The 23,009-nt window shown below is 41.3% G+C and overlaps 1 protein-coding gene and 1 long non-coding RNA gene across 2 annotated transcripts in view; both read left to right on the forward strand.

The window, feature by feature from the left end:
* The first annotated feature begins 173 nt into the window (after positions 1-173).
* On the forward strand, positions 174-20,096 carry LOC122754503. The gene is made up of 3 exons (XR_006356374.1): positions 174-424; positions 944-1,039; positions 20,079-20,096. It is a non-coding gene; the product is annotated as an uncharacterized LOC122754503 (long non-coding RNA).
* The window catches only part of LOC122754502 (fatty acid desaturase 6-like), a 17,811-nt gene continuing 14,890 nt past the window's right edge, over positions 20,089-23,009 (forward strand). The window contains 2 exon segments of the mRNA XM_044003020.1: positions 20,089-20,131; positions 22,736-22,969. The gene's annotated coding sequence lies outside the window, so the exon portion shown is untranslated.

A 23,009-nucleotide genomic window follows, 5' to 3' on the forward strand; every position in this document is an offset into this window, starting at 1 on the left:
GAAAAGGGAAGTTATCACTCCATTCTCTTTGCACCTGGTAATTGGCTCCAATAAGCATTGAGGCGGGTCTTTGTACCATCTGTCTCCTCTTACCTCCCGGAAGCTGGAGGTGGGGCTGTGAATGACGGAAGGTGGAGTCCGAGGATTGGGCTCTTCCCAGAAGGGGGCGGGTTTACCCGGAGAGATCGTGGAAGGAGAGGTCGGGACACGGCCTCTGGAGTGACAAAAGGGGAAAGACTTTTGGGGACGGAGCATCTTGCATGACGTAAGGTGAAGAGCTGAGTGTCGTCTGCGCTGCAGCTCGAAGCCCGCCGGTGCACGGGCGCTCCCTGGCGCTTCATGGTCCTTGAGGCTGGGGCTGCTGGCGCTGGGCGGTGCGACCTCAGGCCCGGAGGCTTCCTGCTGTTGCCTCCCCCACCACTCGGTACATAGCATTTATTCTGTGCCAGGCACCGTGCTAAGTACTTTACCCTTAATATCTTATTTGATCCTCATAATAGCCCTGAGAAGTAGATGGTGTTATCACCCCCCATTTTACATATGAGGAAAATGAGGGAAACAGAAGTTAAGTGAATTGCCCATGGTCACCCAGAGACAAGATTTGAACATAGATTTCAGGACCAGCACTCGGTCCACTTCACCATCTAGCTGCCCTGTGAGGGAAGGAGTGAGAAATTGAAATACTGTTCATAGAGAGAATGAATGAATGGTGGAGGTGAGGTGTAAAGGCTTTCCCTGTATGAGCTGCTGACTTTCCCTAGAACTGCTGGAGACTGGGTACAGGGAAAGGTGACAGGAGAAAGTGTAGGCTACAAAGGAAGGTGGAGGAGGAGAAAGCTATGTCATTTATAAGAGGTTGTTGCTGAAGTTTACTTCTGCATGTGAGGGGATATCCTTGGCATGAGATGAAATGTGTCTGACCTATCCCCCTCCTCACACACAGGGTTCCGACAGCTACTCTACTCTAGAGCTGGCCCCTCACATCTGTGTGGTAGGCAGTGGCCCAGCTGGTTTCTATACTGCCCAACACCTGCTGAAGGTATGTGACTCTTCCTTATCTCTCCTCTTCCCTTGGCCCAGCTCCTTTAAGAGGTTGAAGACAGAGAACCTCTGTAGCATCCTATTCATGGGAGGCACTTTAACAGATTTCCCAGATTCTGGAGGGGAAAGGACATTTTCTTTTCCAAGCTTCAGGCTTCTCCTATGTAAAAGTAGGGTGTTGTAGCAGATGAGCAATTAGGATTCTTCTGGGCCTAATAATCCTGTTTCTGTGGATTCCTCTCCCATGCCTCCCCCCCCCCCCATCTTCTCTGCCCATTTTGGAGCACCACAGACTGCCCTGGGGGTCTCTAGGAAGGCATCTGGCCTGGCTAATGCTGGTATGGTGGGATATTCCCACCTGTCCCCTGGTGCTGGCCTGTGTGAGAGGGAGGTTTCCTCATTAACCTATCATCTTTTCTCTTCAACCATCCCATTCTGTAATCAGTTCCTGTTCCAAGCCTTCTCTACCTCCTCCCCTTCATCTCAGAACTGCCCCTAACTAGCCCTCATCCCAGCCCTACTTCTCTGCCCTTTTACCAGAGTGCCTAACCTTGGAATCATGGACTGGCAAAACTTCCAGAGACCCCAGAGACCATCTCATGTAACCCCTTCATTTTACAGAGGAGCCCAGAGAACTGGAAGGAGTAACTCAAGGTCACAAAGTTAGGTGGTGATAGAGCTGAGACTAGAATCCAGATGTCCTGATTCCCAGGCCAGTGCTCTTTCTCCCAAGACCATGCTGTTCTGTGTCTCCTCCTCTCCCCCCTCCTCAGCATGTTTCTCTGATTCATCTTTGTAGCTGAAGGCTGAGCTCTTCATGCTGAAGTCATTGGCCTTGGTGGGCAGAGCCCCAAGGCTGCCTGTTCCCCTTGAGCCTCAGGGCCAACTCCCTGCTGGGGGAGGAAGGGAGGTGAGAAGTAGGATTCAGTAAGGAAGAGTCCAATATAGCATGGTTAAAGTGTCTAGAAAGGAGTCTACATGTGCTCTGAGCATCTATGGGTGAACCAACCAACATGGTCCCTACCCTTAAGGAGCTTAAAGTATATTGGGGGAGGGGCAGCTAGGTAGTGCAGTGGATAGAGCACTGGCCCTGGAGTCAGGAGTACCTGAGTTCAAATCCAGCCTCAGATGTTTAACACTTACTAGCTGTGTGACCCTGGGCAAGTCACTTAACCCCAATTGCCTTGCTAAAAAAAAAAATATTCATAAAGTATATTGGGGGAAATGGAAATAAATGCATACACCTCAGGAACACTTACCAGGCAAAAAAGAGTGAATTAATGGTTGAAATAGAATGGGCGAGTGCTAAGGAGACCCAGAATGTCAGGCAAGGTTTTATCAGACCTAGAGAAAGTGAGTTATGGGCTACACTTTGGCTCAGATTTTTTTTTTAAGCACAAACAAGCAGAGTATATTACTGTGTTCACATAAACTTAGCAAAAAGTAAACCAAAACCATATCTAATGGCATGAATAAAGATTGGGAGTGATATTTTAATTAGACAGAAAGGATGATCAGCTCATATAAGATATTGGGATTAGTCTTTTTACCATGACCATGACGTATCTTTATAGTTTTTCCTTTTTTCATAGTTGTTGCCAGTGTTTACAGATTTCCCTGATGTGAATAGATGAGTCTTGACTGCATCAGAAAGGGCAGACAATGAAAGCAGCCACAAGAAAAAGGCCAAAGTTTGGGGGAATCAGGTTGAGTCAATCAGATACCAAATCTGTCCCCTGCATTTTGGCTTCCCAATGAAGGATGAATTTTCTGCCTCCGAGCCCTTATGAGCTCCACTTTGAAAGAGAAAATTATAAACTCTTGGTCTTGTTAGGGATGGAAAGGGCTTAGTTTGGGGAATCATGAATAAATATTTATTACCTATTTTGGAAAGCAAAGTGTTAGTGCTGTCCAAATAAAGAGGTACAAGACAGGATCTCTATCCTTAAGGAGCTTAGAATCTAGTCAGAGAGACAGGACCACATAAAGGTGAAGTCAGTGATTAACATCTCGGGAACATCATGTTTAAATGTTTAGAGAGTTGGCTTCTGAGTCAGGAAGACCTTCATTTGAGTTTTGCTTCTGATATGTACAAGTTAAATTTCTTAATTTGTTGTGAGACAGCTTTTTAAGCCTATTAATTTCACCACAGTTGCTGATCTACATTGATTGAAGAGGTTTCTACACTGGAACCAACAACCATGAAATCACAGGGCTTGGATAAAAGAGAAAAGCATCCTTTCAAAGTACTTTATTTTGGGATCTTTAACAAATATAGTATGTCACCAATTTGGTATTATAGACTGTGAGTACCATGTGTTCAGGCACTATAATGAAGAAAGAAGATACAGGCCAGGTTTTGTGGAGCTCAGAATGATAGGAATGATGGGATATATTGTAATTGAAAGGCCTGGATGAAAAATTAAAATTCATTTTATATATTAGTACTCCCTAGTAACTGAAAAAAATAATGATAGATCAAGGCAGAACATATTAAGTGTCAGAAGAATGGTGTAGACAGTTAATGGAATTCAGAGAAAGGAGAGAGAGATCACCGGGCCTGGGATGGTGAGGAAAGCCTGTGCAGAGAAGGTGGGGCTTCATGTGGACCTTGAAAGATAGACAGGACTTAGATAAGCGAAGAGGAAGTTGGGGAGGGCATTCTTGGCTGGGGGAATGTCAAAAGTAAAGTTATGAATGGTGTGCATAACCTAGACTGATAGGAAATGAGAGCTAGAAGAGGCTTCAGAAATCATCCATTCCAACAGCTGAGGAAACTGAGGCCCTGAGAGAGAAGTGAAGTGACTTGTCTAAAGGTCACTCAGCTGGGATCGAGATCTAATGCTGTTTTTTTTTTCATCAATTTTTGTTTAGTGAGGCAATTGGGGTTAAGTGACTTGCCCAGGGTCACACAGCTAGTAAGTGTCAAGTGACTGAGGCCAGATTTGAACTCAGGTCCTCCTGACTCCAGGGCCAGTGCTCTATCCACTGCACCACCTAGCTGCCCCTAGTACTGTTTTTTTAAAGTAATAAACATTTTTATCTATAGTTTTGGGTTCCACTTTTTATCCCTCCATTCTCCCCTCCCCTCCCCCCTACCTGAGGTGGTAAACAATCAGCTATAGGTTACACATGTACAATTATGTAAAACATTACCATATTAGTCATTTTGTACAAGAAAACTTGAATAAAAGAAAAAATTTAAAAAGTGAAAAATAGCATGCTTCAGTCTGTGTTCCATCAGTATCACTTCTTTCTTTGGAGGTGGATAGTATGTTTCTTCAATAGTCCTTTGGGATTATCTTGAATCATTGTATTGTTGAGAATAGTTAAGTCTTTCACAGTTCTTCATCAAACAATATTGCTGTCTCTGTGCACAACGTTCTCTTGGTTCTGCTCACTTCATTATACATCAGTTCATACAAGCCTTTCCAGGCTTTTCTGAAATCATCTTGCTTGTCTTTTCTTATAGCACAATAATATTCCATCACCATCATATACCACAGCTTGTTTAGCCATTCCCCAATTGATGGGCATTCCTTTGATTTCCAATTCTTAGCCACCACAAAAAGAGCTTCTATAAGTATTTTTGTACAAATAGGTCTTTTTCTCTTTTTGGGGATGTCTTTGGTATATAAACCTAGAAGTGGTATTACTGGATGCACAATTCTATAGCCCTTTGGGCATAAAAGAACAAACAATTTTGAAAGGCTTAGGAATTCTGATCAGCTTCATGACTAACTGTAATTCTGGAGGACTCATAATGAAATCTTTTAAAAAACTTTTTAGTCTGCATTATTTTTTTTAAATTTATTTTACTTTCAATTTCAAATTCTCTCCATTCCTCCACTTCTGTCCCACCAATTGAAGAGGCAAGAAATACAAAACTTGTTATACATACAAAGTTGTACAAAACATTTCCACATTCGCCACATTTGGGGGTGGGGTAGGCAAGAAAAATAAAGAAAAAAATGGTTCAATTTACAGAGTCTCAGTTCTCTCTCTCTCTCTCTGGAGGGGAATAACATTTTTCCTCATGATGAAACTTTCTTCCTACTTCTTGATAAAGAGGTGAAGGACTCAGGATAGAGTGAGACATATTTGTTCTTGAACAAGGCCAGTGCAGGAATTTGTTTTGCTTAACTATTTATGTGTGTTACAGGAATTTCTTTTTCATTTTCACTTAAGTGGCTAATGAGACAGAGAAGGTAGATTTTTGCTGTTTGAAAAAAACAACAAAATGCACATAAAAGAAGAGAAAAAATCACAGACAAGCAGAACAGTTTTGAAAGTAATGTATGGAATTTATAGTGGACTTTTTATTTTAAAAAACCACAAATGATAAGCAATAAAGATTAATTGTTTCATATACAATAGTTGGTTGTGGGTTTTTTTTGGTATTCCATTGTGTATGTGGAAATACTTGGGTTTTTTCCCCTGATTTTTAAATTCAAATTTTTTTAAAATGTAAAAAATCATCTAGTCAACTCCTCAATTATATAGCTGAGTCCCCGAGAAGTAAAGTGACTTTCCCAAGATCATACAGTTAGTCAACCATTATTCCACTTGATTTTCACAACAACCTTGAGAAGTAGGCATATCCTACGGTCTCAACAAAATCTTGCCTTACTTGAAGACATCCTTGTATCCTCAGAGTATAACATGGTGACCTACATATAGTAAGACCGACATACACACAGTAAATGCAGATGATCATGGTTGCAGTGATGATGATGATGGTAATGGTGGTGGATATGAAGATGATGGTGTTGGGAGTGATGACGATGGGAGTGATAGTGATTGAAATGATGGTGCTAACAGTGGTATCATGGCCATGACATGGTGGTGAAAATGGTAGTGATGTCAAAAAGTAATGTGGGTAAAGAGGAAGGATAAAAATATAAGAAGGGAGACAGGGCCCTGGGACACCAGCTTTGAATCAAAGCATTTATTAATATTCAATGTGCCAAACATCACTGGGAATACAGATGCAAAAGAAAAGACAGTACCTTCCCTCAAAGACCTTGCATTCTATCAAAGAAGGATAAGAGCACAAAAATGGGAGGTGGAAGCAACTTTGAATGGCATTAATAGGCATTTTATCATTGTTAATGTTTAGTATATATAGTAATACTTGCAATAGGTGCCAAGATCGATAGAGAAGTAGAAGCATTAAAACCGTTCAAGGGGGTTATATTCTTTTTAAAATTCAATTTTGTTTTAGCACTATTTTTTTTTTGGTGGGGCAATGAGGGTTAAGTGACTTGCCCAGGGTCACACAACTAGTAAGTGTCAAGTGGCTGAGGCCGGATTTGAACTCAGCTCCACCTGAATCCAGGGCCAGTGATTTATCCACTGTACCACCAAGTTGCCCCAGGACCAAATTCTTCCCCTTCCCCTTTCTCATTCTCACCATACCTCCACTGCTGCTATTAAACAAACAAGAAAAACAAGACCCATTACTAACATGTATAGTGAAATAAATCACCAAATCAACGATGCAGAGATAGTTGTCTTTGGTTTGGTTTGGTTTTGTACTCAGAGTGTAGGTTCATCCGTATAAATAGTCAGAGGGCCCAGAGCATTAGCTTCAACAAACTGAATGTGAATGCAAATATAAAAGCAACAAACAAAAATGGAATTTTACAGAAAGCAGAAGAGGAAGAACAGGGTATACCATCAGAAGGTGGGAGATAAAAACTCCTGCCGGCTAGTAAGAAAAGGCATTGGGATCTATTTCCCAACCTTCATTGTGCAGTTGGAGTGACTGAGGCAATGTCCTGTTATCATAGTGCAGCAAGAAATATGAGAAAGTTTCTTTCCCATCACAGTCTTTCTCTTATCACATTGACAGCAAGGGACCTCAGCTATATGAGAAAATTGTTAATAATAGGGGTTTGGGGACTTCCAGGGGACCACCTGCTGAGAGAGCCTGGGTCAGCCTAGTGTCAGGAAGTTACCTCACAAAGCCTTGTTCCTGCCAGAGGATCTGAACTCTGACCTCAGCACGTTCTATTCATGGACTGTCTTCAAGTCATGTCAATCAATGGACTTGAATGCTATCAGCCAATTAGCTTGGAGCCCACCCGCAGGGAGCTTCCTCTCACAGGCACAGGAACTTCCTCTTTTTGGCTTGAGACTCCTAGATGAAGGCGGCTTTTTCTCCTCTCTCTCCTGTAGATCCTAGTTAGGCTTTCCTATCTTTCAGAGGCACTTGTTCTCTCTTTACTAATATCTAATATACTTTAATAAATGCTTAATGCCCAAAGGTTCTAAAGCTTCTAATTTATAAGTTAACCCTAGCTAATTTTCCCTACACTTGGGACAGAAATAGACTACCACACATTTAGTTTTACTTGTCACAGCTAGAAATTTTCTTGCCACAGTTGCCAAAACCAAAAATAAACAACAAACCCAGAAACAAAACCACAAAACATTTGCCTTAATCTATATTCTGAGTCCATTATCATCTCTCCATGTGGAGGTGAATAAATGTTTTATTATAAATCCTCTAGAATTCTAGTTGATTGTTGTGTTTATCAGTGTTTCTAAGTCTTTCCAAGTTGTTTGTTATTACAGTATTTTGGTAATTGTATGAATTATTATCCTGGTTCTGTTCACTTCACTTTGCATCAGTTCATACAAGTCTTCCCAGATTTCTCTGAAACTATTCCCTTCATTTCTTACAGGATAATAGTATCCTATCACATTCATATGCCATAACTTGTTTTTTAAAATTTTATTTATTTCATTAAATGCTTCCCAATTACATGTAAAAATATTTAGCACTCATTTAAAAAAAAATTTTGAGCTCCAAATTTCCACTCTTCCTTCTGCCCTTCCCACCTCTTTAAGAAGGCAAACAATTTGATATCAGTTATACATGTGAAGACAAGCAAAACACATTTCCATCTTAGCCATGTTGCAAAAGAAGACGTAAACAAAAACTAAGAATAAAGTGGAAAAAGTATGTTTCATTCTGCATTTGGAGTTCATCAGCTTTCTCTCTCACCCCATCCCCCTGAAGGTGTACAGCATCTTTCATCATGGGTTCTTTGGAATTGTCTTGGCCCATTATCTTGATCAGAGTAGCTAAGTTTTCCAGCACTGATCATCCTTACAATGCTACTGTTAACTATGTACAACATTCTCCTGGTTCTACTTTCATTTCACTTTGCATCAGTTCATATTTGTCTTCCCAGTTTTTTTTCTGAAACCATCCTGTTCATCATTTCTTGTAGCATGATAGTATTCCATCACAATCATATAACACAACTTGTTCAGTCATTCATCAATTTGATGGGCATTCCTCCTGTTTCCAATTCTTTGAAATCACGAAAAGAACTGCTATAAATATTTTTGTACAAATAATTTTTTTCCTTAGATCTCTTTGGGATATAAATCTAGTAATGGTATTCCCAAGTCAAATGGTACACACAGTTTTATATACACCCATTAAATGTAGTTCCAAATTGTTCTCTAGAATGATTGGATTAGTTCACAATTCCACTAGCAGTGAATTAGTGTTCCATTTTTTTTACATCTCCTCCAACATTTGTCATTTTCCTTTTGTATCATGTTAGCCAATTTGACAGATGTGAGGTAGTATCTGAATTATTTAAATTTGCATTTTTCTAATGAGTAGTACATGAAAGCATTTTTATGTGACTTGATAGCTTTGATTTCTTCTTCTGAAAACTGGCTGTTCATATCCTTTGACAATTTATCAACTGGAAAATGGCTCTTATTTTCATGAATTTGGTTTAGTTCCCTATATATTAGAGAGACAAGGCCTTTATCTGAAAAAACTTGCTGCAAATTTTTTTGCCAGTTTCTTTTTTTCTTTTAATTTTGGTTGCATTCGTTTTGTTTGTGCAACTGCTTTTTAACTTAATGTAATCAAAATTATTTATATTACTCCCCAGGATCCTCTCTATCTCTTCTTTGGTCATAAACTCTTTCTTTATCTTACAGGTACATTTTTATGCTCCCTTAATTTACTTATGTTACCTTCCTTTCTGTCTAAATCATTTTTCCATTTTGACCATAACTTGGTATATGGTGTGAGATGTTGGTATATGACTGATTTCTGCCAAGCTGCTTTCCAGTTTTCCCAACAATTTTTGTCATATGGTGAGTTCTTACCCCAGAAGCTTGGATCTTTGGGTTTATCAAACATTAGATTACTATAGTGATCTACTACTTTTATTATGTGCCTAATCTATTCCACTGATCCACCATCCTATTTCTTAGCTAGTACCAAATTGTTTTGATAATTATCATTTTGTAATATTGTTTGAAATCTGGAACTGCCAAACCACCTTCCTTAATCTTTTTTTTCATTAATTGCCTTGATATTATTGACCTTTTGTTCTTCCAGATGAATTTTATTACTATTCTTCTACCTCTATTAAATAATTCATTGGTAATTTGATTGGTATGGCATTGAATAAGTAAATTAATTTAGGTAGAATTGTAATTTTTATATTGGTTTGGCCTACCCACAAACGATTAATATTTCTCTAACTGTTCAGATCTGTCTTTATTTATGTGAAAATTGTTTTGTAATTGTGTTCATATAATCCCTGGGTTTGTCTTGACAGATAGACTCTGAAGTATTTTATATTGTCTTCAGTTATTTTAACTGGAATTTATCTTTCTATCTATTGCTGCTGAGTTTTGTTGGTAGTATATAGAAATGCTGATGATTTATGTAGATTTATTTTATATTCTGCAACTTTGCTGAAGTTGTTAATTGTTTCAGTTGTTTTTCATTGATTCTCTAGGATTATCTAAGTATACCATCATATAATCTGTAAAAAGTGAGAGTTGTGTTTCCTCATTGCCTATTTTTATTCCTTCAATTTCTTGTTCTTGTCTTATTGTTATAGTTTGTAATTCTACTACAATATTGAATGAGTGGTGATAATGGACATCATTTTCCTTGTGCTCTTACTGGGAAGTCTTCAGGTTTATCCCTTTTATAGATAATGCTTACTCTTAGTTTTAGATAGATACTACTGGGGGCAGCTAGGTGGTACAGTAGATAAAGCACTGGCCCTGGATTCAGGAGGACCTGAGTTCAAATCCAGCTTCAGACACTTGATACTTACTAGCTGTGTAACCCTGGGCAAGTCACTTAACCCTCATTGACCCCACACACACAAAAAAAATAGATAGATACTACTTATCATTTTTAGAAAAGTGCCATTGAATCCTATGCTTTTTAGTGTTTCTAATAGGAATAGGTGTTGTTTTTTGTCAAAGGTTTTCTGCATCTATTGATATAATCATATAATTTTTGATGTTTTTGGTTTTGGCATGGTCAGTTATGCTGATTGTTTTCCTAATATTAAACTAGCCCTACATTACTGGTATAAATCCCACCTTGTCATAAAATATGGTCTTGTGATATATTGCTATACTCTCCTTGCTAGTATTTATTTATAGATATTCATTAGGAAAATTAGGCTATAGTTTTCTTTCTGTTTTTTGCTCTTCCTGATTTAGGTATCAAAACCATATTTGTGCAGGCAGCTAGGTGGTGCAGTGGATAGAGCACTGGCCCTGGAGTCAGGAGTACCTGAGTTCAAATCTGGCCTCAGACACTTAACATTTACTAGCTGTGTGACCCTGGGCAAGTCACTTAACCCCAATCAACCTCACTAAAAATAAATAAATAAACAAAATTTTAAAAACTATATTTGTGTCATAACCTATTTTTTTTTCAAATAGCATATGTATTATTGGGATTAATTGTTCCTTAAATGTTTGGTAGAATTCACTTATAAATCCATCTAGTCTTTGGGATTTTTTCTTAGTGAGCATTAATAACTTGTTCAATTTCTTTTTCTAAAATAGGGTTATTAGAAGACAGTAGGAAATGACTATAGTAATCTACTGTTTGATAAACCCAAAGACTCCAGTTTTGGGGATAAGAACTCACTATCTGACAAAAACTGCTAGGAATACTGGAAGGTAGTATGACAAAAACTAGGCATAGACCAACATCTTACACCTTATACAAAAATAAGGTTGAAATGGGTTCAAGATTTAGACATAAAGGGTAATACCATAGAAAAATTAGGAGAGGAAGGAATAGTTTACTTCTCAGATCTATGGAGAGGAAAACAATTTATGTCCAAACAAGAGATAGAGATTATTATGAAATGCAAGATGGAAGACTTTGATTACATTAAATTAAAAAGGTTTTGTACAAACAGATGCAATGCAGCCAAAATTAGAAGGGAGGCAGAAAACTGGGAAACAATTTTTACAGCCAGTATGTCTGATAAAGGCCTTATTTCTAAAATATATAGGGAACTAAATCAAATTTATAAGAATGTAAGTCATTCTCCAATTGAGAAATGGTCAAAGGATATGAACAGACACTTTTCTGATGAAGAAATCAAAGCTATCTATTGCCATATGAAAAAATGCTCTAAATCACTATTGATCAGAGAAATGCAAATTAAAACAACTTTGAGGTACCATCTCACACCTATTAAATTGGCTAATATGACAAAAAAGGAAAATAATAAATATTGGAGAAGCTGTGGGAAAAAATGGAACACATGCATTGTTAGTGGAGCTGTGAACTGATCCAACCATTCTGGAGAGCAATTTGGAACTAATGCCCAAAGGGCGATGGGACTATTCATACCTTTTGACCCAGTGGTACCACTGCTAGGTCTGTATCCCAAAGAGATCATAGAAGAAGGAAAAGGAGCCACATGTACAAAAATATTTATATCAGCTCTCTTTGTGGTGGCAAAGAATTGGAAATCAAGGGAATGCTTATCAATTGGGGAATGGCTAAACAAGTTGTGGTATATGAATGTAATAGAATACTATTGTGCTGTAAGAAAAGATGAGCAGGCAGATTTCAGAAAAACCTGGAAAGACTTACATAAACTGATGCTGACTGAGAGAAGCAGAACCAGGAGAACACTGTACACACTAACAGCAACATTGTGTGATGAACAAAGGTGGTAGACTTGGCTCCTCTCAGCAGTGCAATGATCCAAGACAATTTCAAAGAACTCATAATAGAGAGTGCTCTAAATGTCCAGAAAAAAAAAGAACTGTGGATTATGAATGCAGATTGAACCATACTGTTGCTACTTTGGGGCTTTTTTTTCCCTTCTTTTTGAGGGTTTTCCCTTGTGCTCTGATCCTTCTTTCACAAGATGACTAATGTATAAATATGTTTAATGTGATTGCACAAATATAACCTATATCAGATTGCTTTCCGTCTTGGGGAGAGGGAAGGGAAGGGAGAGTGGCAGAAAAATTTGGAGCTAAAAATCCTATGAGAACAACAACAAAAAGAGATTAGGTCCTTGAAATCTGTATTTAAAACATTCTCTGAAGGGCAAGCAAATTTTACACGAGAGTCATCTTAAATATGTCCCCATTATTCAGAGGGTATTTAAGAGCAGTGATCTATTTGTGTGATACCCATTCCATCTGACCATCGTTAACAACTGAACATGTTTTTCTTTAGACAACTCATTTGATATACACCGTTCTCTGTATACAGTTGGGAATTAATCACTTGGTATATTTACACATCCCACATCTTTTGTTATAATTGGATTAAAATAAGCACCTTTTAAGTAAATTCATTTGTGTAGCCATTGAGCCTAGGCATAGAGATCTTCCACTTACAAAGAATATTGTTGCCTATATGCTAATCCTCCTAAGGGGAGAATTAATAGATCTGGAAAATTTTTAGAAAGCAATAAGATCAGATAATTATATATGTCAAATGTAAATTATTCTAATGGAATATGCAGGCCTTGAGCATATTCTAATAATGAGTTCTAAGAATATATAAAATGATATTGTTAAAACTCTGAATAAGCCATAGATTTTCTGGTTTCTTTTAAGGCTTAATTTGTTGTTGCTGGTGTTATTCAATAATTTCAATCATGTCCTTCCAACTCTTCAGTTTTGTTTTTTTTTATTTGGTAAAGATACTGGAGTAGTTTGCCATTTTGTTCCCCAAGTCATTTTACAGATGAGGAAACTGAGGCAAACAGGATAAAGTAAATTGCCTAGGGTCACACAGCTACTAAGTGTCTGAAGACAGATTGAACTCATGAAGATGAGTCTTCCTGACTCCAGACACAGCAGTCTATCCATTGTACCACCTAGCTTCCTGTGAGCAAAATGACTCCTGCAATAATTTTCTGGAACTCAGAGGTAGTAATGTGTCAAAGGCTCATTTATTGTCATTCTCAGGAGAATGGTCCACCCAGTGTGCAGCTGGTGGGTGACCAAAAAAAGGAGGCCCGCAGGCCCCTTTTATCCCTAGTCCCTAATGCAAATGGACCCTCCCCCTTTTTCACCATTGGTTCGATTACTCAAGGATTATAATCTACACGCAAAAACTAGCTAATCAGAACACAGTATTTCTCTTTTTTTCCTTTTTCCTTTTTCTTTTTTAGTGAGGCAATTGGGGTTAAAGTGACTTGCCCAGTGTCACACAGCTAGTAAGTGTTAAGTGTCTGAGGCTGGATTTGAACTCAGATATTCCTGACTCCAGGGCCGGTGCTCTATCCACTGCGCCACCTAGCTGCCCCCAGAACACAGTATTTCTTAGCCAATGGCGGGAGGTGACAGAGGGACAATTCTTCAATTCCTCCCTTATATGGACACAGCTCAGGGTTTCCCTGAACCACATGGTTTTGTTTGCTGGGGGAGATGGAGGGGGAGGAGACCTTTTTCCTCAAACCAGTCTGGAGGAGTGTCATTTGAATGGTGACTATTATATTCTTATTGAGAGGAGACCAATCCCCATTTCCTCACACCTTGGCAAGGGGAAGTTGTTTGGAGGAGACTTGAGACCTGGTTCAGGGGGCTAGGTCACTCAAAGAATTGGAGGCTTATCGTGAATCTTGTAAAAATAAAAAGATTTATTAGGAGAGGAATATATGGCCAGGGAACAGATCACCTTGGTGACTGTCCTGCTGGTTCAAGAGAAGACTAGTCTTTTGTATTTTTGCCAGACAAAAGGGAGGGAAGGGCATTACAAAGAACTGGGAGGGAAATGTAACAACAGGGAGGGGAATCTTGGAATAATGGGGCATCAGTAAGATATGCAGCACCCATCCATGTCTTGCATAACAGTGTATGTGCTTGGCAACACTCATTCCTGAGTTGGGAGGAAGAGCTGCCTCTCCCCTGGGAGAGTTCAAGGATTCCTTGGGGGACTGGGATCTTTTGGTTTCTTGAAGCCCTACTGCATTCCTATAACAGTGTTACATTGCAATGGCTACTTTGCATGTAGTTTGAGCAACAATTGCTATTTGTAGAGTTGCTTTTGTAGAGGCAGTAAAGGATGGGGGGCAATGAGGTCCAACTACTAAGAGCATACCGTGCTGGTCAGATGCCCCTGGGGATGTGCCCTGCCACAGCTGCAGGGGTGTGTTTCTTCTGTTTGCATGTCAGGCATTGCTCTTGTGTCAGTTGGCCTTCCATTTGAGTCAGGTGGACTCTGGTCTCAGTTGCCCATGCAGCCATGATCAGTGGGTTACCAAGTGTGGTTGGGACATGTATCCAGGAGGCCACTGAGCAGATTGATTGCCTTGGAGCAAGCTTCATCAGCCTTGGTGTTCTACAAAGTTTCATTGGGGTATGGTTCACATTGATAAGCCAACACATGGGTTACAAATATCTTTTTGTTATCGCTGGATTGGTTCTGAAAATATTCCTCTTTCAAAGAATGACATGCCCACATGATCCAATCAGAATTTTAAGTTTTTATTATTTGGCATACAGAGGTATGACTGGGAGAAGAAGTCTAGACTTCAACTTCCCTATTAAAGGAGAAGATGACAATTTTACAGAGGCGAGGAGGTGGGGGGAGAGACTTAAGACTGAAAAGTTACAACAGTATGGAAAATGATGACGTTAGCTATTTGGATACACGAATAATAAAAACTCCACATTTCTAACTTGAGATTATTGTCACTACCTGGTCCTAATAACATAGCAAACATGACTGGCTCCCAACTAAGCTCATGCTATAAATTCAAGGCACCCAGATTTCTGGGTGTCCCTGACATTTCTGCTTTATTATCTGTTTGACTAACCACTACCTGGTTAATTAACTACTTTGGTTCCCCAAGGAAAGAGCAATCTCTAACTGACCCCAGCAAGCTGATCAACTGTATTTCTCCATGGTCAGAGTTTCTCCCTCAGGGCCAGAGCATCCCTAACTGGGCCCAGGCTTACCAAGTTGCTACTACATTTTGATTAAGGCTGTGAGAGGTGATTTAGGCCCAGAGCTCGGCCTAAACTGGGCCAAACAGGGTTGTTTTTTATACTCCTCCCATCTCACTGCCACAGGCCTTGAATACTCATCAAGTTAATTAACTATTTAACAAGATCTACCTATCTAGGTGATTCAGTGTCTAGGATTAATAGAATAGCTCTGAGCTTGCTCTCCTGAGCAGGCTGAGAGTCTATAGGAAGTGTGTGGACTTCCTCTGTCTGTACTCAGGTTGTTATTGCAGCCCATTGTGTTTTTCCATGGCACAATCACACTGCTGTTGGGAAAACATGCCTTAAAATCATCAATAAGCTCTTCATTTGTGGCCCCCATTCTGCTGGTGGTTCCAAATGTAGGTTATTTTCAAATACCTTAGCTGGGATAATGGGCAGCTAGGTGGTGCTGGGCCTGGAGTCTACAAGACTTGACTTCCCGAATTTAAATCCAGCCTCAGACACTTACTAGCTTGTGACCCTGGGCAAGTCAATTAACACTGTTTGACTCAGTTTCCTCATCTGCAAAATGAGCTGGAAAAACGGGGCAGCTAGGTGGCACAGTGGATAGAGCACTGGACCTGGAGTCAGGAGAACCTGAGTTCAAATCCGGCCTCAGACACTTAACACTTACTAGCTGTGTGACCCTGGGCAAGTCATTTAACCCCAATTGCCTCACCAAAAAAAAAAAAATTGTATTCACTTTAGGGGCAGCTAGGTGGCGCAGTGGATAGAGCACCGGCCCTGGAGTCAGGAGTACCTGAGTTCAAATCCAGCCTCAGACACTTAACACTTACTAGCTGTGTGACCCTAGGCAAGTCACTTAACCCCAATTGCCTCACTAAAAAAAAAAAAAAAAAAGATAATTTAAAAAAAATGAGCTGGAAAAGGAAATGACAAACCACTCCAGCATCTTTGCCAAGAAAACCCCAAACGAGGTCACAAAGAGTTGGACACTACTAAAAAAGTCAAAATAATAAAAACAGTTTGGATAATAGCTACTTTTTCCTGTGGATCAGACAATTCTGGGTGCACTTAGGACCCAATGTACTACCTTCACTAACAATAAAAGCTTCTTGCTCTTGCCCTCCTTCATGAAATTTAGAGTTACTTGGTACCCACTGGTACTTTAACATGTTTTTATAGCAACTATCACCGGTAGGCTGGTTTTTGGTTATCCCCAGTTAAAGAATTAAACTCTCACACACTCCAATCAGAGATAGCATAAGGTTTTTATTTGATGCAAAGGGATGTGGCCGGTAGGAGAAGTTTAAGACCTCATCCTCTCCAAATCAGAAGAAAAACAATGTTTTTATAGAGGGTAAAATGGGAAGACTTGAAAAAGGAAAAAATTACAGTTTTTGCGGGCTGGGGGCTGCTTGGGACAGTTGTGTATACATTCCTGAATGTCTGGGTAATCACCACTTCCTAGTTCTAATCACACAATATGCATATCTGGCCTCCTGTTAACCATCTGTATTACATCTACTTTCCTTGTACCCTTGAGCTACCTCTGCCCTGTACTAAAGAACACATATCAGCAAGTTGCCTAACTGTTTTGTCCTTGAACTTTCTGACTGACCCTGGACCAACTACAGCAACTATCCCTCAAACTACATGTGAAATAAATAGCCTTTGCAATGTCACATTGCCTTGCCAAGGCCACTGTCTAAGCCCTGGAGACCCGGGTGTGTCGGAGGGTTGGATACCACAATTATATCTCTACTAATAAAGGGATGTCATCTTTTGCAACCTTTACACAACAAGGGGTTTGAGATCAAGGCATCTCGTGGTACCTATGTCACCACACTATCCTCATAAGCAAACAATGGAATAGACATCTTTGGTTATAGGACTACAGGCACATCCCTTCTAAGTGTCTCAGTCTCTACTAGAGCCCAGTTGAAAACTAGGAGCTACTTTTCAAAAGGTTTCCAAGCAAAAAAATCAGCATTGCCTCTAATTAGCGTTCAAGTCCAAAATCCCAGGGGTCTTTATACACCTGTGTTGTATTTGCCACAGGCTCCAATCAATCTTTTTGTTTGTTTTGGTTTGGTTTTTTGCACAGCAATGAGGGTTAAGTGACTTGCCCAGGGTCACACAGCCAGTAAGTGTCAAGTGTCTGAGGCCAGATTTGAACTCAGGTCCTCCCGAATCCAGGGCCAGTGCTTTATCCACTGCACCACCTAGCTGCCCCTCCAATCAGTCTTTTTTTTTTTTTTTAGTGAGGCAATTGGGGTTAAGTGACTTGCCCAGGGTCACACAGCTAGTAAGTGTCAAGTGTCTGAGGTCGGATTTGAACTCAGGTAGTCCTGAATCCAGGGCCGGTGCTCTATCCACTGCGCCACCTAGCTGCCCCCCTCCAATCAGTCTTAAACCTTAACCCTTAATCCTACTTAACTCTGCCTTAGTTCTTCATCTGTAAAATGATCTGGAGAAGTGTGAGAAATGATTATGAATAACCAATATCTCCAGAGAGTTCCCCATCTTCTTCCAAAGCCCTGATCTTTCAAGGTCCAGTTTCTCCTTGATAATAAGATTTCATTAACTCCCTTCATCTTGGTCAGACCCCATTCAACCATGCAAGGAATTGAATCTAGGGTGGGGAGGCTCTTGTGTTCTGCACTGGCTTGGTTGGAGACAGATTCTTTTGTCTAGATAGCTGAAGGCTAGGAGTAGTCTGAGTAGAAATAATCTCTCTATTCAGGGGTCACTCAGCTTCTTCCCCTCCATTGTAAAGGCTATATATTCTTTGAATTGATAGCCTAAAGCTATGGTTGGTCTGGTATAGCCCACCTCCAATTATGTTAACCAATTAGATTTAATTACTGTTTGAAAGGATTTATGAACTATGAGCCGCTGTCCCATGATTGTCTTTGGTCTGAGAGACATGACCAAATGATCATCATTTTATTAATAACCTGCTGGTCTTATGAATAAAGTAATTAAATAAAATAATGTCTTTGGCAAGAAAATCCTATATGGGGTCATGAAGGGTTGAATAGGACTGAAAAAATGACAACAATCAGTCATGCCATTTGTGACTGATATTGATAATTCGGTGTCATCCTAGAAATAAGAAACTCCCCAGGACAGAGACTGTCGAATCACTTCTTGGACTTTTTTACAGACCTGTTGCTGTTTAGGTCCTTAAGGAAAGAACACTAACTGCCAGGTTATTCAATACAAAAATCTGAGCAAAAGGCCACAGTGAAGAATATGTTGCTATTAGTAACCAAATAGTCCTATCAATTCTTGGGTCTCTTTTTTTTATTTTGGGGGAGGCCATGACAGTTTGTCATTTTACTAGCTACTCAGTTCCAGCCTGTTGGGCCCCCAGGAACATAACTTTTATGGAAGTTCCCTGGATTTTATCTGGGTTAGTAACCCAATCATCTCCTTTCAAAATTTTCAGAAGGGCAACTGTCCAGGTTCCACCTCAAAGACAATGTAATCTAATATAATATAAGGCTACAAACCCAGGGAGCATAGGGGACTTGGATACCATCCACCCCGCCCATTGAGAGCAAAGGTATACCCCCTTATTGCCAAGTAAAAACAAATTTACTAAGCTCACTACTACTTACCACACTTCTTGGGTGGTGGCCATCTTTTCATTAATGGTGACTGCATGGAGTATGACAGGGACAACCAAGGATATGGTTTATTCAGTTCCCTATAGTCAATAGTCAAACTCCAGATGCATTTGACTTGCTTGACTTTCAGCCAAACAAGGCTATTATAGTCGGAAATGGTGGTTAGCAGACCTCCTGTTCTTGTATTAAGACAATGATGTCCCTCTGTCCCTTTGGTATTCTTATTCTCTGACTTGACTAATCAAACAGATTGGGGTAGTACTAAGGGTAGGAAAGCAGTATATGTCTCAGTGACTACATTGCTGGTCAGGGATCTGAGAGATGAGTATAAGGCCATGCCTGGAACTATCCTGGCTGGTCCAGGTCCTAGTTGGGATGGTCCAGTGTGATAATAAATCAATCTCTAGGATATATTTGTCAGTAGAGGAGGTTATGCCAGTCCAGTGTATTGGCACAAAAGAACTCACAAGGAGAGTGGCTACAATCTGAATGCCTCAGACAGGGGGTTCACCTCCAAACACATGGAGAGTTATGGTTAGAGTTAAAGTTCTTTCTTCTCCCAGAACCCTTGTCAACTGTGTTCCTGTATTAAATAATCCCATCACAAAGAGAATCACTCTTCTAGGTCATGAAATTTCAACAGGGGTGTAGAGGCCAATGATCTGGAGTATTTATTTGATGATGATGCTGGCAAACCTTTCCCTGTCTCAAATGGTATTTGATTTAAGCATTCTTGAAAGCCAAATTCCCCCTTTCTAGTTGCTTCTACCCTACTCCCAAAGGGGGCTGAGTATCCAACTCCTATCAGGTGGTTAGATACATTTCCTTTCCCATAGCTAGGATCCTCTCCATCCCACTTTCCACAGTTTATCCTAGAGACAAACTGCCCTAGTTACATACAATCAAAGCTTCGGACTGAGGCCGTGTACCCGTCCACCAGAAGGGGACCCTAAATTATTCACACTTTTGCTAGGAGGACGTGGGGTGGGGAGGGAACCACAATGGCTTGGTCCCCTGAACTGTCTGCCCATTGTCATTATGGAAATGTGAGGAAGATAATCCACTATCTGGTCTTTTCTCTGTCTTCTTCACTCTGTTCTTCCTCGGGACCCATCCCTGGTACCTAACCTGACCTTGTCCTTTCTGTCTATGCTTCTGCTGTATTGCCAGACTGCTGAGAGGTGGAGCTAGTAATAGAGGGCACTTTGAGAAGTTCCCAGGAGGTGAGTCTCTTTTGCCCAGGATCCTTCCTCTACCCACTCATCCCTCTTCCCAGTCTCCTGCCCTTCTTGTCACAGCCTTGGATACAACTCTGTCTCTGATTGGCGGCTCCCAACCCCCCCACACACACTTCTCACGTTCTCTGAGGGTCAGAAGGTGGCTCCTCCGGGGTCCCAGGTGATGGATATGTGAGATAGTCCTTGTCCACCCAAAATCACTTATGACCCATCCCTCCCTCGACTAATCACTCTCTCACAAACTCAGACTGGGGGTAAGGAGAGAGAGCAGGCGGGGACCCACAGGTCCCCTCCTTTCTCAGAGGTCTCCTAGCCTTGCATCCTGAGGACCGGACTCCGCCCCTCTCCTCTTCTCACCCTCTCCAAACCCCAGCCTCTGAGGCGGGAGCAGTCCGGCCCACCCGTGTGTCTGCCTCCTGCCCTATTTCAAATGCCTTTATCTTGTCCCTACAGGGCTCTGTTCTCCGTCGGGGCATACCTTTGTGGTACCTGGGCCAGGCATAAGACACAGAACCCCTCACCCTTGGCCGCTCTTTGCCCGTCCTTCACCCGCATCAGTCCTCACCTGGCCCTTTCCATGATCACCCACCCTTCGCACCCCAAGTCCTCTTAGAGCAGGTGTCCTCTTTATTGGATATGGAAACTAACACGAGGAGAAGGGTCCCGGAGAGCCTGGATTCCAGCCAACAGATGGCAAAGGAAACCAGTACACCAGGGTCCCCAATCTGCAATGCCAACCGGGGCCATCCTGGACACCCCGGGGTCAGGGAGGACGGGATGCTCATGTGCAAGTTGGAGGCACTGGTCCAGGAGGTGGTGAAGACAAGTAGTTGGTGGGAGCAGCACGGTCTGGATTGGTTCATCCTTGCCCTTAACTTCCTCTCCCTGCCCCTGGGTGAAATCTGAGGCACCACCTGTGCTGGGGCCAAGTCATGGCATGGCAGCTAGGAAGCAGAGAGGGTGGCACTGGTCTGTGGGTGGCCAAGGAGGCAGGGAAGATCACAGTATTCCAAAGAGTCAAGTCCCAAATGAGTGCAGCCTGGTGTTTCTGGATATGAGGGAGAGGAGTAGTGATAGCAATAATAATAATAATAATAATAATAATAATAATAATAATAATAGCTAACACAGAGCTTACTATGTGCCAGGCACTGTGCCAAGTACTTTACAATCATTATCTCATTTGATCCTCACAACCATCCTGGGAAGTAGGTGCTATTCCCATTTTACAGATGAGAAAACTGAGACGAATGTGGTTAAGTGACTTGCCCAGAAGTCATACAGCTAATAAATGCCAAAGGCCGAATTCGAACTCAGGTCTTTTTGACTCCAGGCCTAGCATTCTAAACATTGCACTGAAGAGGGGGAAACTGATAAGCATGGGTTGTGTTGTACTAAGGAAGCAGGGAGGCCTCCTCAATGTCTGTAGGGTAGGGTAGATTTTGGTTGAGGAGATGCTCCCTGGGTAGACTGTGAGGCTCCCTGGGAATAGTGGTCAGGAACTTTGGTAAGGGAGATTCCCCCCTTGGGTGGCCTTTGGGAGTGGAAAAGCTCCTTGGGAATGGTCGATTTTGAGAGGGGGGAGTTCCCCATAATTCCTGGGTGTGGACTTTGGGATGGGATGCCTTCTTCCCCCATGCATAGCATCTTGGCTCTGTTTTCTACTGCTCTTGTTCCTTTTGATCTGAGTGAGGCTGTCAGGCAGAGTTGCAGATACAGCTGCAGTGCCTTGAGGTGTCAAGCTGACCTGTTAATCTTTCTTTTAGAGCTGAGGGGATGAGAATGAGGGGGAATGGAGAGAAGAATATGTCCTTGGGGACTCAGGTTGCTACTGAAACCAGAGAAGCTATATTTAAGACCTAAGGTCAATAGAATGATCTTTGGGTACCATCTCTCCTTAGTCTTGGTCTGGGTGAAGGTGGAGGGGTAGGGGGCAGAGCAGGCAGAGCAGCTGTCCCAAATGGGAACCCTATTATACCCTCGGTGGAGATGCTGCAGGGTGCTTCCCCCCTCCCCCACTCTTCTCCTATAATTTAGCTTTCCTATATTCTTATGCATTTGCGGAGAAGGGAGAAAGGGAAGGAGATTCAGAATGTCCGATTAAGGCTAGGAGAAAGACAATTCTATTTCAATTCTACTATTAGTTTTGCCACTATTATGTTATAGGACCTTGGGCAACTGACTTAACCTTTTTGTGCCTCAGTTTCCTCTTTTGTAAAGTGAGGAAGTTGGGCCAGGTAATAGCTGAGATTATTTCCAGTTCTAATGTAGGAGTTTTGGAAACCTATCACTGCCCTTGAGTAAGTACCTATTTCAGCCACCTCCTCTCCCAGCTAAAAGGTCTGCTCATCAGGGAGAAGTGGAGAGTACCTAGAAGCTAGAGTGGAATTAGGGAGAAGATCCTTTTAATTAGAAGTTTTCCCCTCTCAAGTAGAGAACCTTATAGTTGGAGGAAGTGAGATCACTTAGGTGGGCACTGATGACAATGGCAGAATTTGAACCCTTTGCTTCTAGCTTCTTGGGTCTTGAAGCCTCAGACTGATCCTGATCTCATGTTTTGTTCCTCCACCTTTCACCACTCTCATGCAGGATTCCTGTGTCTTCGATCCCAGAGTGCCCTGGTTTTTGCTCTAGGGATCATCATCCTGGGAATGGTGCATCACACATTCACAGTCAAGGGTAGCCACCTAGCCAGCCATGGAGCCCTCAGCAACTCCAAACACTGGAGCAGATTTTGGGTGCTCTTCTTTGTGGAAGTAAGGAGGGGACTGGGCTTCTGGGACCATGCATAGACAGCCTGTGTGAATCCAAGTATGCAAGCAGGTATGCGTATGGGCCATCACAGCTGTATGGACATATGACT

This window comes from Dromiciops gliroides, chromosome 4 (assembly GCF_019393635.1).
Source record: "Dromiciops gliroides isolate mDroGli1 chromosome 4, mDroGli1.pri, whole genome shotgun sequence".
Lineage (NCBI taxonomy): Eukaryota > Metazoa > Chordata > Mammalia > Microbiotheria > Microbiotheriidae > Dromiciops > Dromiciops gliroides.